General features: G+C 38.9%; 1 protein-coding gene and 1 non-coding gene across 5 annotated transcripts in view; one reads left to right on the forward strand and one right to left on the reverse strand.

The window, feature by feature from the left end:
• The window catches only part of MAST2 (microtubule associated serine/threonine kinase 2), a 220,883-nt gene that overhangs the window by 106,759 nt on the left and 97,484 nt on the right, over positions 1 to 16,640 (reverse strand). The window lies entirely within an intron of this gene.
• Positions 4,887 to 4,993, forward strand: LOC118540791 (U6 spliceosomal RNA). Its single transcript, XR_004919800.1, has one exon. It is a non-coding gene; the product is annotated as a U6 spliceosomal RNA (small nuclear RNA).

A 16,640-nucleotide genomic window follows, 5' to 3' on the forward strand; every position in this document is an offset into this window, starting at 1 on the left:
GGTCACACCCTAAAGGACTCAGACTTGGATCTGCAAGGGCAGATCTGAGGTCCTGAGCTGACAGGCCAGGGGCAGAAATACAATACCCTCTCTAGTCCAAGGAGAAGATACTTTCATTTCCATTTGTTTCTCACATTCATGGGGCTTGTATATGCAGCTTCGACACTAAGTTTAAATACACATCCGCTTTCACGGCAGGAAAGAAAGATCTTCATTGTTAACCCAGTTCCCCAGGTACCTAAGCACCCCTAAAATGGTATCTAACTCAATTTTCATAATTAGAAACCCCGTGGGCCCCTGCCAGGGACCAGTGTTTTGACCTTGAATTTGTGAAGCCAGCTCAGCCCTCTTTCTGACAGGCATCTCCAAAGCAGAGTCTTTATCCAAGCAAATGAAAGTGTGTTAGTTGGCATTAGTTCTTTTCCTAACATCTGCCAGTTTCCACTCAGATACCCCAGCCTCCTTACTGAATCCGCAGACATGGTGCTCCCAGTCTCTCTCTCCTCCGTTTCATCATTTTCCTGGCTACTCAAAGCTTTTGCCCTCTCACACTCGGGAGTCTTGGCAGGAAGTTCTCTCACACAAGGGGTATGCGGTCTATAAGCCAAAGGAAACTTACAAAGGCTTCCCAAACTTAAGAGAAAAATTAAAGCACTGTTCTTCAAAAACATAATATTCAGAATTTCCCCCCACCCCCACCGCAAAAGACCTAAGAGCCCAGGAGGCAGCAGTGAGGCACAGTGAGGAGTCCCAGATCCCAAATGAATCAGCTGTCCTCTGATCTGCCTGACATCATTCACACTAGGCCTGTAACAAATCAGAGCGTCAGAGAGCACCTTGTTCCTCCTCAGTGACAAGCACCAAACTCCCTCCCCCACAAGTCAGTTGCAACCTCCAACCCTGAGGCCTGGTAGCAGTGAAGACTCTGGCAAAAATTGTACATACCAACTTGAAAACTCACACTGTGACAGAAATACCATTAACTCTGGAGGCGTGGGCCAGTATAGAACAGCTGTTGCAGTGGGTAGGGAACTGGAAGAAAGCATACTAAGATCCCAAATCAGTAAATTAAGGAGCTAAATATGTGGGCATTTCTGCAACATTATTCATTCTCAAACCCATGTCCGGTGGAGGATGACAATCTTAATGTTAGGGCTCAAAGCATAGCCATTATTAAAATTCTGAATTTGATCAATTTAAATAAACTCTGTATTCCTTCCTTAGACAAAGTTCAGCATCATTTTTAATTCAATTTCTACTACTCTCTAATCACTTGAATAAACTTGTAGTGAGAAAAGCCATAGGAAAGCTAAGAAAATAAACCCAGAAACTATTTGGTTTAATTTCAGTCAGTAACTATTAATGAAATCATCTGTATGGCAGATATTACACAAGACATTATGGTAAGCTACAGAAGAACTCTAATGAAGGGTAAGCTACTTAACTTCCATATGCTTTGTTTTCCCTATCTGTAGAATGAAAATAATTTAAGGTACCTAATAAAGAGGTTGTGGTGAAGATTAATATAAGTAAAACAGAAAAGTGCCTAGCAAAGAGGAAGTGCTATAGAAGTGTTAGCTATTTTTTTTTTCAAAGATTTTATTTATTTATTTGACAGGGAGAAGCAGGCTCTCCGCCGAGCAAGGAGCCCGACACAGGGCTTGATCCCAAGACCCTGGGATTATGACCTGGGCCGAAGGCAGACACTTAACCGACTGAGCGACCCAGGTGCCCAAAAGTGTTAGCTATTTTTATAGTTCTTGCCCTCCAGGAGCTGGCTCCCAATGTAGAGGAGGAGATAAGCCCAAACATATAAGAAACCATCTGACAAAAACAGCCTGGCCTGAAGAAAGCCAAGTGCTCAGGTAAAGCCAAGTGATCAAGTGGAGCTAAAGAAACCAGAATAAGCAAAAGTCTTGGTCCCCTGCTTCAGAGAACCTGCCAACTCTGAAGGGTTCTTCTCATTTATTTAGATGACAAAGTATGTCAAACTATTTTTCTAGGGTAACATTCAAAGGATTAATTCCTACCCCAACCAATACTTTTTCAACTGCAGGTCACAACTCTTTAGTAACTCATAAAATCAATTTAGAAGGGGCGCCTGGGTGGCTCAGTCATTAAGCGTCTGCCTTCGGCTCAGGTCATGATCTCAGGGTCCTGGGATCGAGCCCCGCATCGGGCTCCCTGTTCACCGGGAAGCCTGCTTCTCCCTCCCCCACTCCCCCTGCTTGTGTTCCTGCTCTCGCTATCTCTCTCTCTGTCAAATAAATAAATAAAATCTTTAAAAAAAAAAATTAATTTAGAAGTCAGGTCCAACATTTTCTTAAAAGGGAAAGAGAATGAAATAGAATAGAAAATACTAGAGTGCTTCACACAGTAAGACCTGTTTTGTGAAATATGTATGTTTGTGACATCTATTACTGATAATACATATAAATACAAGGGCAAACAGATGTGATGGGCTGCAATGTAAGATCTATTTTTTATTAAGGGTCAGAATCTAAAAAATTTGAAAGCCACTGTACTTATTACCCAAGCAAACTCACTCTCACCTAGTAGCTACAGACACTCAATTCCTCCCATTACCAGTCTAATCACTTGGCTCTCACAGCTCCTATTTCAGAATCCCCTGCTCTCTGTAAGTCCTAATGAAAATGGAAACACTCTTCAGAAATCTACAACTTCTCAATAAGTCCTGAGTCCCACTTTGGGAAAGTTTTGTGATATTATCAGGGTCAGTCACAAAAGCCCACACTCCCACAACTAAGAAACCAGCCATGGTCTATCCCCATCCCAAGCCAAGGCCATGCAGTTAAGGCCAGGCCCTAAGTTTCTACTCAACACGGTCCATTCTCTAATACCCAAGCCCATTCTCCTGAGTAATAGTAATAGTAATATAATAATGATGACATAACAGCAACCAACATTTATAAGTACTTACTATGTACTGGATTTTATTCTAAGCACTCTACACATAATACCAAGGTAGTCCTCATCACAGTCCTATAATACATGTGCTATTATTATAATTCCATTAAAAAAAAACCACATATACAAAGAGGTTAAAATCTTTAAAGGGGTGGTAAAGGGGAAGGTACCCTTTCCTCAATATATCTGCACCTAGTTACCCTACATATGAATTATGCTAGCCAGAAGTATTCCTGTGTTCAGCCAAGTTAGTGAACTGAAGTAATCTCTAGAATCAATGTTATGAACCGCTGTGCTATAAATACCTTTCAGCAGAAGATTCTGACAATAGCAAATACATTTCTCTCTAGCCTGCTGTGCAATAATAAATTGGGAGAGGAGAGAGAGCATGGAGCTCCTTAAATAATGCTAAAGGTTGGAAAATACTTGATTTTTAGAGAATGAAAATCCTATCTTATGTCCTTCATCTGACCCAAAGAAAGTATCACTCTTAACTCCTAGGGTTTAACATATCCCCACAGAGAGCACTTTCTTTAAACTTACTGGCATTATAATATATCTGTGCCAATATTCCTTTAGCTTTGTCAGCACTAGGAAAGCTTAACATTTCCCTGGGATTGGACAGCACTCAACAACTTGAGGTAAGGAAAATCAAACAACAACCTTTTCTTATTTGTTCACACAACTATTTATCGACTGCATTACCACCCTTAGGGCCAGGCGAGAAAGGTCTCTGCTATGGGCTTCTCACTTTAGCAGTTATGCAAAATCACAAACGCAAAAAATAAATTCACTAAAGAAATGGGTTGCCTCTGTCACACTTGTGATCTGGAGTACTGCACTGACTGACAAGAGTGCAACCCTAAAAATCCATTCTTACAATTTACACTGTTCAAACCCCAGGAAAACACTTGCCCACATCTTTCTTCCTATGTATTTTTTTCTTCCTATGTATTTTTTAAGAAGACAACCATGTCAGATTGCTGTTACAGACTGTGAAACAGCAAACTTCTGAAAGAACCCTGCTGAGATTATAAAATATTTTAACAGCAAAGGGCCTTAGGCGTAAGCAAAAAGACTAATTAACCTGTCAAATCCTTCCTCCTCTCGGGTAACATGAATGTAATAGATTTCTTGGCTAATACAAGTACTGGTTCCAAATACAGCCAAACTAACTATCTACTTGATTTCTTTCTGTTCTAATTCATGGTTTGAAAGATATTCATCATTTAGCTCAGTATTCATAACAGAGCACATGGCAGCTAAGGAACATTTTGCAGAATTAAAGAATTCATACTACTAGTAAATTTATTTTTGTGCAGGTCTAGACATAACATATGTAAGGCCATAGACTATTTATACTGATAACTGTACAGTTAATGCTAAAATTGAAATGTTTTTTATAAAAATACATACTTAGATTTATCTAAAAATCACAAAATTTTTAAATTTAGCTTAATTTTTTAAAAAAGATTTATTTATTTTAGAAAGAGTGCATGAGCAGGGGGAGGGGCAGAAGGAGAGGGAGAGAGAGAACCCCAAGCAGACTCCCCACCGAGTGCAGAGCCTGAGGCTCAATCCCACGACCCTGAGGCCATGACCCCAGCCAAAACCAAGAGTCTGATGCTCAACCGACTAAGCCACCCAGGCGCCCCAGTAATTTTAAATATTTAAAAGTAAAAATAGGGAGACCTAGGTGGCTCAGTTGGCTGAGCATCTGACTCTTGATTTTGATCTTGGGTCATAAAATTGAGCCCCGCGTGGGGTTCCTCACTCAGCGGGGAATCTACTTAAGATTCTTTCTCTCCCTCCCCTTCTCCCCCAGCTCGTGCTCTCTTGCGCTCTCTCTAAAATAAACAAATAAACCTTTTTAAAAAATAAAAACAAAATAACTTTGGAAGCATGAAAATTTTCAATTTTTAACACTTTATGTTTTTTGTAAAAATATATTCAAACTTGTGCTCACTTCAGCAGCACATATACTAAAATTAGAAAAATACAGAGAAGATTAACATGGCCCCTGCACAAGGATGACACACAAATTCATGAAGCATTCTGTATTTTTATATTTTGTAATATATTTTTGGAAACTGAAAAAATATATATTCAAACTTGGTACTCTCTGAATACAATTACATTTTATTTTTAAATCCTCTAGATCATTATAATAATGAGTACAAGCTATAATCAGGACAGAGATAGAAAAGCAGGAAAGTGGAGCTTAAGAAAAAGAAATAGGGATGCCTGGGTGGCTCAGTCAGTTAAGCATCTGACTCTTGGTTTTGGCTCAGGTCATGATCTCAAGGTCATGAGACTGAGCCCCATGTTGGGCTCCACGCTCAGCATGGCGTCTGCTTGAGATTCTCTCGCCCTCTGCCTCTGCCCCTCCCACTTGTGTGCTCTCTCCCTATCTCTCAAATAAATAAATCTTTTAAAAAAGTAAAAATAAAAAATAAATCTTTAAAAAAAAGAAATAGAAAATCTACAAATAAGTTTGTTTGCTTAAATGAAAAAAACAAAACTAATGAAAGTGAACAGACTTCACCACACACAGAAAGCACACATACAATTATCAGTGGTAAAGAAAAGACAATAAACAGGAAATAAGCCATTATATTCAAAGAAGTGAAGCAAATGTCAATATAGAAAGCAAGTATAATTGTTCTTAAAATAATATTATCTATCCAATATTTAGCCAAATATAAAGGTGTTTTTTTCTCCTGTGGTTTAACGGTGAAGTAATCACAGAAAACAAAAAATATTTATAGGTTTAATGTAAATTATTTTGAAATTTGACACTAAAATGGCTAAACATTTAAGCTGGATAAAAAATGATGAAACAAATGGTCACTGACAAGAATAAAGACTTAAATGAAATTAGTAATTTTACTGATAATAAAGCGAGAAAAAAATCATACCTAACTTTTTAAAAAAATATATATGACTCAGTTCTATAGATGATAACAGGAACAAAAGTCATGTTGAACAACTTTGTTATATATATTACTGAGTTACCTGAAGAGGAAAATGAGGAAGTAGAAATGAGAATTTCATTAACTGGAAACAAAATACAGGTTCTGACTTATGAGAGAACTAAGAAAAAATTCTCAATTTTAGGCATTAATATTGTCAAACTTTCACCTGCAACTATGACAGAGTTATGGAAACAAAACTTACCATTCTACTACAAACCCCCATAAAACTAGACAAAACATACGAGGCAGTAGTTTTCAGGCACTAGGAAAAGGCAACACAAAAATGCAAACCTAGGAAAAAGGGAAACTCAAATGCAGAGACATCCCAGTTGTCCCTACCCTCTGCTTGGGAACAATTTTCTTACAGTGGCAAAGAGAGCTACAGTTCAAGCAAAACACAGTAGTTCCACTAAGCTGAGAAGGCACAGGTTAGAGTTCAGGGCAGCTAATCAAACATACATTGAACATTCATCAAGAAAGACCACAAGCTAGGCCATAAAAGAAGTCTCAAGAAATTTCAAAAGATTGAAATCTTATAAAGTAATGTTATCTGAACACAACAGAACTCAAAATCAATTACAATTTTTAAAAAGCCTACAGGATTCCCCAACATTTGAAAATTAAACCACACTTCTAAATAATCTATTGGTCAAAGATGAAATGACAAAAGAAATTAGAAAATCATTTAGATTCAATTAAAATTAATACACGAGATATCAAACTTTATAGTATGCAGCTAAAGGAGTGCTTAGAAGGAAATTTATAGTTTTAAATGCTTACGTTAAAAAAGGAAGATCTAAAATCACTAACTTATGCCTCTACATTAAAAACTGAAAAAAAGCAAATTAAATTCAAAATACAAGAATACATAAAAGTAAAAACAGAAATCAATGACTGAAACACTGTCAACTATACTTCAATTTAAAAGCGGGGGGGTGGGGGGGTGGGATAGAAGAGCCCTGTCACAAGCTCTAGAAGCTGCCTGGATGGTTTAAGACATGTTTTTATTTTTTATTTTTTTTTATTTATTTATTCATGAGAGTCAGAGAGAGAGAGAGAGAGAGAGAGAGAGGCAGAGGCAGAGGGAGAAGCAGGCTCCCCGCCTAGCAGGGAGCCCGATGCGGGACTCGATCCCAGGACTCTGGGATCATGACCTGAGCCGAAGGCAGACGCTTAACCATCTGAGCCACCCAGGTGCCCCTAAGACATGTTTTTAAAAAGAAGAAGAAATCAATGACAGAAAAGAAGTAGAAAAAATTAACAAAACCAAAAGTGGGTTCTTTGAAACTATTAATAAAATTAATAAAAATCTTTGTAAGAGAGGGGTGTTTGGCTGGCTCAGTTGGTAGAGCAACTTTTTTTTAAATTTTTTTATTTTTATTATTTTTTTTAAATGTTTTATTTATTTATTCATGAGAGTCAGAGAGAAAGAGAGAGAGAGAGAGAGAGAGAGAGAGAGAGAGAGAGGCAGAGGCAGAGGGAGAAGCAGGCTCCCCGCCTAGCAGGGAGCCCGATGCGGGACTCAATCCCAGGACTCTGGGATCATGACCTGAGCCGAAGGCAGACGCTTAACCATCTGAGCCACCCAGGCGCCCATCAACTTTTTTTTTTTTTAAGATTTTATTTATTGATTTGACAGAGAGATAGAGAGAGATCACAAGTAGGCAGAGAGGCAGGCAGAGGGAGAGGGAAAAGCAGGCTCCCCACTGAGCAGGAAGCCCGACGTGGGGCTTGATCCCAGGACCCCGGGATCATGACCCAAGCTGAAGGCAGCCACTTAACCGACTGAGCCACCTAGGCACCCCGAGCATTCAAACACTTGATATTGGGGTCATGAGTTCAAGCCCCACATTGGGCATAGAGTTTATTTAAAAGAAAAAAAAAAATCCTAGTAAAACAAATCAAGAAGCAAAGGAGAGAAAACACAGATTACCATTCTTAGGAATAAAAGATGAGTTACTGCAACATTTCAATAGACAATAAAAGAATGAGAATACCATGAATAACCTATGCCAGTAACATAGAAGATGGATAACTTACATAAAAAGTTCAGGGGTGTCTGGGTTGGTTAAGTATCCAACTCTTGGTTTCAGCTCAGGTCATGATCTCAGGGTCCTGAGACTGAGCCCCAAGATGCTTGGAAATTCTCTCCCTTTCCCTTTCCCTCCCCTCCCCCCACTCATTCTCTCTCTCTCTCTCAAATAAATAAAATTGGGGCACCTGAGTGGCTCAGTTGGTTTAGCGTCTGCCTTCAGCTCAGGTCATGATCCCAGGGTCCTGGGATCAAGCCCCACATCGGGCTCCCTGCTGGGTGGGAAGCCTGCTTCTCCCTCTCCCACTCCCCCTGCTTGTGTTCCCTCTCTTACTGTGTCTCTCTCTGTCAAAAAAAAAAAAACTTAATAAATAAATAAATAAAATGCTTTCTTGGGGGGCACCTGGCTGGCTCAGTTGGAAGAGCATGCTACTCTTGATCTCAGGCTCATGAGTTCGAGCCCCACAGAATGTAGGGATTACTTAAATAAATAAACTTTTAAAAATAAATAAACTGCTTACTTGGTAACAACCTTGCTTTTAAAATTTGAATCTTCTAGGTCAATGTAGTTTTATTAAAAAATACAGATGTCTAGGACTTATTCCTGACTCACTAAATCTTTTTACTTGAGATCCTTAGTATAGTCTTGGTATATACATTATGCCATAAGATTATTATATGTTATATATCAGCATTTTTTCCTCTGCAATAATCATGTTCATTCATGTTTTATAAATCAGCTATAATATTCACTGTCTTCTTTGAAAAGAACTACTCTTAGAGACATTTTGCTAAAACATTTTTGAATTGGCTTTAATATTCTTGCTTTGCATGCCACAGAAACAACTTAATTCCCTGGTTAGTTGCATTATTCTTGTTATGAACTCTCATTAGACCTTTCACATTTAAAGATCACCAGTAATAAACTGACCACAGCTATTTTAAGTCTTTGTCATCTACAGAGAGATTTTGTTTTACACAGATGCTAGTCTGAATGATCTGCAATCAACTAGAAGCCAAAGTCTGTGTTTTCAACAAAGGACTGTCTCAGAGCCCCCTGGAAAAGGACTGTAGCAGGTATCTCAAACTACTGACACTTCAAAGAATGGACTCTTGGGGACAGACTTCTGAAGCTATCGCTTGGACAACTGGACAACTTCCAGACCATTCCAGTGGACTGAGTCAGAATTTCCAAAACTCTTTTTAGTTGAGAAGCAGACCATTAAACTAGATCCAGTGAAACGAGAATTAATTACATAGGCCTAAATGAACTAATGAGAGATGATTATAGTTATTTGTTTGGTATATTTTCTTTCTTTTTTTTTTTTTAAAGATTTTATTTATTTATTTGAGAGAGAGAGAATGAGAGACAGAGAGCACGAGAGGGAAGAGGATCACAGGGAGAAGCAGACCCCCCGCCGAGCAGGGAGCCCGATGCGGGACTCGATCCCGGGACTCTAGGATCATGACCTGAGCCGAAGGCAGTCGCCCAACCAACTGAGCCACCCAGGCGCCCCGTTGTTTGGTATATTTTCTTAATATCTGTTTTCTAGATATATAAGGAAGCCTGCTCTCTTCCTTCTTAAGCTATCTAAACCCTAAAAAATTTAATACCCTTTGCTTTTGTAAAATGCAACATTCCTGAATTATACCTGATTTTCAAAGACTCTCTCCCCAGTGAGATTTAAGTCTTGCTGAATTTTCTTACTGAATGCCCTTAAAAAAAGGTTATACAACAAAGGATTTGGGAAAAAAAAAAAAAAAAAAAGAAGAAGAAGAATTTGCCTGAAATGTCATATTTGAGAATGATACTTACTTAAACCACTTTTAAGGAAACACAGTTGACTTTATGGAGCCAGTACTAACAAAACCCTCATAGGAAAATTGCCCTGGTCCCTAGCTTTCCAGGATTCAGCCTTCTAGATGGTAAGGAAGGTCACTTCCTGGAAGGCCCAGGACCTTAGGACATTTGGGGGATCTTGAGAAAAGAATTCACCCAAATTTATCAGTACTGCAGATGAAATCTGATAGAGCATTTCTTAAGCTTGGTTTTCTAGCCTCAAAATACAAATAATAGGGGCGCCTGGGTAGCTCAGTCGTTAAGCATCTGCCTTCATCTCAGATCATGATCCCAGGGTCTTGGGATCGAGCCCCGCATCGGGCTCTCTGCTCAGCGGGAAGCCTGCTTCTCCCTCTCCCGCTCCCCCTGCTTGTGTTCCTTCTCTCGCTTTGTCGCTCTCTGTCAAATAAATAAATAAAATCTTTTAAAAAAAATACAAATGATAGAGGCTTTTAAAAGTTCAATCTGAGATTCTTTATAAAATTTCCAGCAAAGCAAATTAAAAAGGTCTATATGGAAAATTAACATTATTGCCACCCCATGTAAATAACCAAGCCAAACTTAATAAGACCAACCTTGTTTTATGATTAAGAATAATATTTGAGATTGCTTTGGATCAAAAGGGTAAGACTGTAAGGAAACTTGGTATAATCAAAGAAAACATAATAATCTTCTGATGGAAAACTATGTATTGTTTAGAGAACACATTATTTGTTCCAGCCTTTTACTGCCTTTGAGCTATTTTACAACTCTGCAAATTATAATAATTGATACTGATACAAATAGTTCTTGTCTATAGATATTATAAATTCTGTAGAGTTGAGGTTCAATTGACTTCCCTTCTCCCCACAGAAAAATCCAGTTTTGTAACCATTTACAAATATATTTCAACATTTCCTTATACATATAAAGCTATGCTTCTTTCATTTCTCTGAATCGGCCTCAACATCTGCCTGGTGCCCTTATTGAGTTAAATAAAATATATAACACGTCTATTTTTTTAATCAATAGCTTCACACATTTTTTTGTAATTTGTTATTATAAAGCTATATTTGTCAGGATAGGAAAATAGAACATATTTTATTTTACAGTTTGTTAGCATTATGTAAAACTCCAACTTTATATCTCCATTTGTGTTTTTGTTCCAGGCTAAACAAACATTAGGAACAGGGCTAAGTGATTGCCTGCTATGTGTTAAACTCTATACTAGGCCCCAAGGCCAGAGTATTGTACCACACAACATGGTCCTGACCTCATGGAGTTTACCATCTGCTATGGACCAAACAGTGTCCCCACACACCCCCAAAGTCATATGTTGAAGCCCTATTTGGAGACAGGTCTTTAGGAAGTAATTAAGGATAAATGAGGTCATAAATGTGGGGCCCTAATCTCAAAGGACTGGTGGCCTTTAAGAGGAAAAAAATCTTTCTTGTACACATGCCCCCTACCCCTCCTCTCCCAACTCCCTCACAAAAGGCCATGTGAGGGGCGCCTGGGTGGCTCAGTCAGTTAAGCGGCTGCCTTCGGCTCAGGTCATGATCCCAGGGTCCTGGGATCGAGCCCCGCATCGGGCTCCCTGCTCAGCGGAGAGCCTGCTTCTCCCTTTCCCTCTGCCTGCCACTCTGCCTACTTGTGCTATCTCTCTGCCAAATAAATAAATTTAAAAAAAAAAAAAAAAAAAGGCCATGTGATCACACAGCAAGAAGGTGGTATCTACAAGCTAGAAAGAGAACCCTCTACAGAAACCGATGTTGCTGGCATCTAGATCTTGGACATCTGGCCTCCAGAACTGTGAAAATACACTTCTGTTATTTAAGTCACTGAGCCTGTGGTATTTTATTATGGCAGCCCAAGCAGACTAACAGATCAAACAATGGGAGAAGACAGATAAATAATTCTTTATTTACAACTGCTGTAAAAAGCTATGAAGGAAAAGTACAGGGTTTAATGAAAGTACATTCTGGGAAATCCAACTTAAAGTCTAGGGACAACACGGTATGGATGAGGTCAGAAAAGCCTCTCATAAGGAAGTGAGATATAAGCTGACACTTGACCGAAAATAAGAACTAGCAAGGTAAATATGAGGGAAAAAACATTCCAGGTACAAGGAACATACTGTGCAAGATATGGAGACAAAGACAGGAACCAGATTGTGTAGATAGTTTTAAGGGCCATGTCAAGACTTTCAGGTATGATCTTAAGAGTATTAAAAAATTCACTAAACAAGTTCACATAAACATCTAATAACCAAATCTGCACTTTAAAAAGCTTTTTCTGGCTACTATGTGATAGATGGGTAATAGACTGGGGCTAAGCAATGCTCGACAAAGAAAGACCAGTTAGGAAGTTATAGCAGCAACAGAGGCAAGAGATTACAATGGCTTGGACTATATGGACACACCAGGGATAGTAGAAAGAAGTAGAGGAAATATTTGAGAGATATTTGAGAGGCATAATAGGAAGGAGTTGTAGGTGTAAGGAAGAAGAAGGTAATAGCAACAAAGTTTTCTATCAGGAAGTGATACCATTTAGTAAGCTAGGGAATATGAGAGGAGTAGGTTTTTGAGAAAGACAATGACTTCAGTTTTATAAATGCTAAAGTTTAGATGTTTCTGAGATATCCAAGTAGATTATAGTGAATTGGTAGTTGTGAGGTCTAGAGATATAAATGTGAGGAGAATTAGCATAACAACAGCAATTGTAAAAATAATAATGAGCTCTCAAAGATTTTCAATTTGCAAGTCCTGTGTCCACAAACTCATGGCTCACTGACAAAATACAACCATTTTTAACAACAAAATGGCTCCGGCTAGGAAATCAGTGATGACTATTATTCTATCCCTGCCAACTTCAGCCAACCCCTGCCTTCCCACTGGAGATAGAGAACCTATGTGAAATCATTTCCTATGTAAGTCCAATTAAAAAAAAGAAGACACACTATTAAGTATAGCACAGAGCCATTAATCTGGCCTTCAGAGTCTTTAAAACTACCAAAATTTCCTGATTTTCAAAGTCCACAGAGAAACTAAAGCCCCGTATCAGGCACCACTGATACCAAACAAAGGGTTTACTATGTGTAGCAGGTGGTATCTCTTTTTAGCACATTCTCCAGAAGCATTTATCCAGGCAAATACCATTAAGTTGCATCAGAGTGGGAAAGTACATGATACTGTTTCATATGTCAGTTTCACAGGGGCAAAAGTTAGACACATCATATCCTTGAGCCCCAGGAACTCCTCCCTGCCCACTGTCTATCACTGCATTTACTTATACCTGGCATTTACTTTCATCCAATATCTGATGTCTAAGTCCACTGCCTGAATGAGTAAGTCAACAACACAAAAAGATAACTATTCCCAAGGACTCTAAGAATAAAGGTCACCAATAGCAACACACACACACACACACACACACACACACACCATGACAGGTGCTTCAGCCACCTCTTTACTCCTATAGTCTGTTCTTCACCTCCACTGGACTGCTCACAGCTTCAAAGAAATAAAGCAATGACATTTCAGGAAATATGAAGATTACCTTAAGTTGTAATGAATAGTACAAGAGCTTAACTTTCTGGGTAACTAGAGACATAAACACTATTTACACTGAACTCCTAAGTGTAGGGTCTAGGTATTGGTCCTGAAATCCACAAACAAAAAAAGCAATCCTATTTGAAAGGAACTGCCAAAGGAGGCCTGCCTCATAAAGCTGGGCAAGGGAAGCTATTCAGAGCTGGTCCAATTGAGAAAAAAGCAAAATACAATACTCCCATAGCTTGGAAAACAAATACAGATAGTTAGAACTTCATTCTCTCTCAATTCTTTTTCCACAGATATGTACACTTTTAACAAGGTTATCAACTCCTCTAGGTCTGATATTCTAGACTACATTTTTTAATGCATTGAAAAATATCCACATGGGCTTGAGTGTGAAATAGCTTTCTAAAAATGAAAATTTTATTTCAGAAAGCTACATCTAATATAAATGGTATGAGCCAGGCCAAAAGAACTTACATAACCAACTTGCCCCAACAAAGCCCTCATCATTGCAGGCCTGGATTTTCTCATTCCCCATACTGGAACTTAGTTGCTCTCTTTCCTTATGTGATCAAAGCCAATCATGAATATTCTGTGGCTTTTCTAAGGTGCACTATTATTCATTTAACTTGGTTTAGCATCTTACTAAGGTTAACAAAACAAAACAAACCTACCGGCCTGAAATGGTGTTATTTAGGCCAAGTCACCAAACCGAGGCATAATACCTAACCTAATTGCACTTACAACCTTTCCCAGAACGTAGTCTTAACAGGTGAAGAATTTTCTGGTCAGCACCAATAAGGGTAATCTGTCACATGGCCTTCCCCATCCACCTACTAAAACCCTTTCATCCCCAGATGTGACCTTACCTGAAATAACCCTTTTTTCTGTTTATGACTTCCTTGTCCTGCCTTTAAAAACCTTTCCCTTTTTGTAGCCCTTTGGAACTCTGCTCTACTTGTTACGTGGGATGCTGCCTGACTCATGAATCATTTAATAAAGCCCATTACATCTTCAAATTCATTAGGTAGAATTTTGTTTTTTTAACACTAATTTGTGTTTCTGAAGAATTTACGGCTTCTAACAGGTAATTATGGCCTGCTAATAATAAAAGCAATAATAAACTACTGGGTTTTTTTGAAGTTTATTAATAACAGGCACTGCACTAACTTCTATAACAAATAGCTGAGGGCTTAACTGCAGGCACTATGCCATTCACTTTACATGCATAATCTTCTTCAAATAAACTGAGGTAACCAAGGCTACTGGGGACAAATTGTCAATGCTCCTGTCTAAGGCCAGTATTTCAGTAAGTACCTAGATATGTGTCCTCCATTTTTAAAAAATATTTTATTTATTTATTTGAGAGAGAGCACACACGAGCAGGGGGGAGAGGCAGAAGCAGGCTCCCCGCTGAGCAGGGAGCCCGATGTGGGGACTCGATCCCGGGACCCTGAGATCATAACCTGAGCTGAAGGCAGACGCTTAACCGACTGAGCCACCCAGGAGCCCCTGTGTCCTCTATTTTTGCCTACTCGAGGACATTCCAGCAACTGTTCATCCCCTCTCACATTAACTTTTCCTTCTCTACTGGATAATTTCATTGAAATAAAAACATAATGTAATATCTCCCATCTACATTTTAAAAAGTGGGGGAGAAAACTCCATGACCTTTTCCAGCTATCACCTAATTTCTATGATCCTCTTTTCAGCAAATCTCTGAAATAATATTACTCACTAATCCTCCCCAAAACATCAGAAAAGGAACAAGAATAATTAAGTGAAATTCTATATGCTCTTCACTTAGATTTGCTTTTTTCTCTCCCTTCTCCTCTTCCTCTCTCTGTGCACGCAGGCAGGCAGGCAGACTCGCACACATGCAATTACTTTTTGTTAATTAGCTGAACCATTGGCAAGTCATCTGTAAACACCGTAATACCTCCTCCCTCAAATACTTCCACAATTAATCCTTGCCTAACAAGAGAGAACCACCACACAACTGTCCCACTAGAAAGTTTAACACTGACACAATAATATTATCGAATAAAAGTCCACATTCAAGTATCAATTGTCCCAATAATGTCTTTCAACTATTTTTTTGTAAATCCAGGATCCACCCAAGAATTAAGCATTACATTTATTCACCAAGTCTCTTTTGTATCTAGTAATCTAGAACATATCCTTGGTCTTTTTTTTTTTTAATCTTTTACAATTTCAACATTTTTGAAGAGTCCAGGCCAATAGTTTCTACATATTGCCCCCTCAGTTTGGACTTCTCTGATTGTTTCTTCCTATAGTACACTGAGGTTAAACATTTTTAACCCAAATATTACACAGATAATACTGTCTCCCATTCTCTCTTGAACCCATTCGATTCAAGTTCTATACCCACTTCCCATTGATACTGTTCACCTAGGTCACCATTAGGAAATTCCCTATTACTAAATCCAAAGGTCAATTCTTAAGTGTTCATCTTACATAACCTGTCAGCAGCAGCTTTTTGCATACTTTCTTCTTGTTGCTTTGGAAACACCACTCTCTTCTGGTTTTCCTCCAACCTCACTGTCTGCTCCTTTCCAGTTTTCTTTACCAATGGATTCTCCTTATCTCCTAACCAGTAAACACTCAAGTGCCCCAGGACTAGACTCACTCACTCACCAGGTCAGTGCTGCTCAACCAGCTGTGGTGAAGGAGCACGTGAAAATTTTAATCCACCACAAACCACTGCAAGATACAATAAATATGAAATAACAGAATAAATTGGGGCGCCTGGGTGGCTCAGTTGTTGGGCGTCTGCCTTCAGCTCGGGTCGTGATCCCAGAGTCATCAGATCGAGTCCCATGTGGGGCTCCCTGCTCAGCAGGAAGCCTGCTTCTCCCTCTCCCACTCCCCCTGCTTGTGTTCCCTCTCTCGCTGTTTCTCTCTCTGTCAAATAAATAAATCTTTAAAAAAAAAAAAAAAGAAAGAACAGAAAAATGATCAAATGCTTGAATGTTACAACAATGTCAGTTGGTTACTCTAAATTTCTGTACTTAACTCATGGCAAACTGGTAACAAACAGTTCGATAGCCACCACCAGTCAGCTGACCACACTTGAGTAGCATTTTAGTAGTTTATTTCTCCAGTCTCATAACTTTGAATTTCATTTATGTGTTGTCAATCTCCAAATATATATCTCCAGATCAGATTTCACCCTTGATCCCCAATTCATATATACAATTATCTTTTCAACACTCCTTCTCAGATGTCAAACAAGCACCAAGGTCCTGATTCCTCCAACAACTCCCACTCCTGCCCCTCCCAAGAACAAAAAACAACAGAAAACAACC

Source organism: Halichoerus grypus, chromosome 5 (assembly GCF_964656455.1).
Source record: "Halichoerus grypus chromosome 5, mHalGry1.hap1.1, whole genome shotgun sequence".
Classification (NCBI taxonomy): Eukaryota; Metazoa; Chordata; class Mammalia; order Carnivora; family Phocidae; genus Halichoerus; species Halichoerus grypus.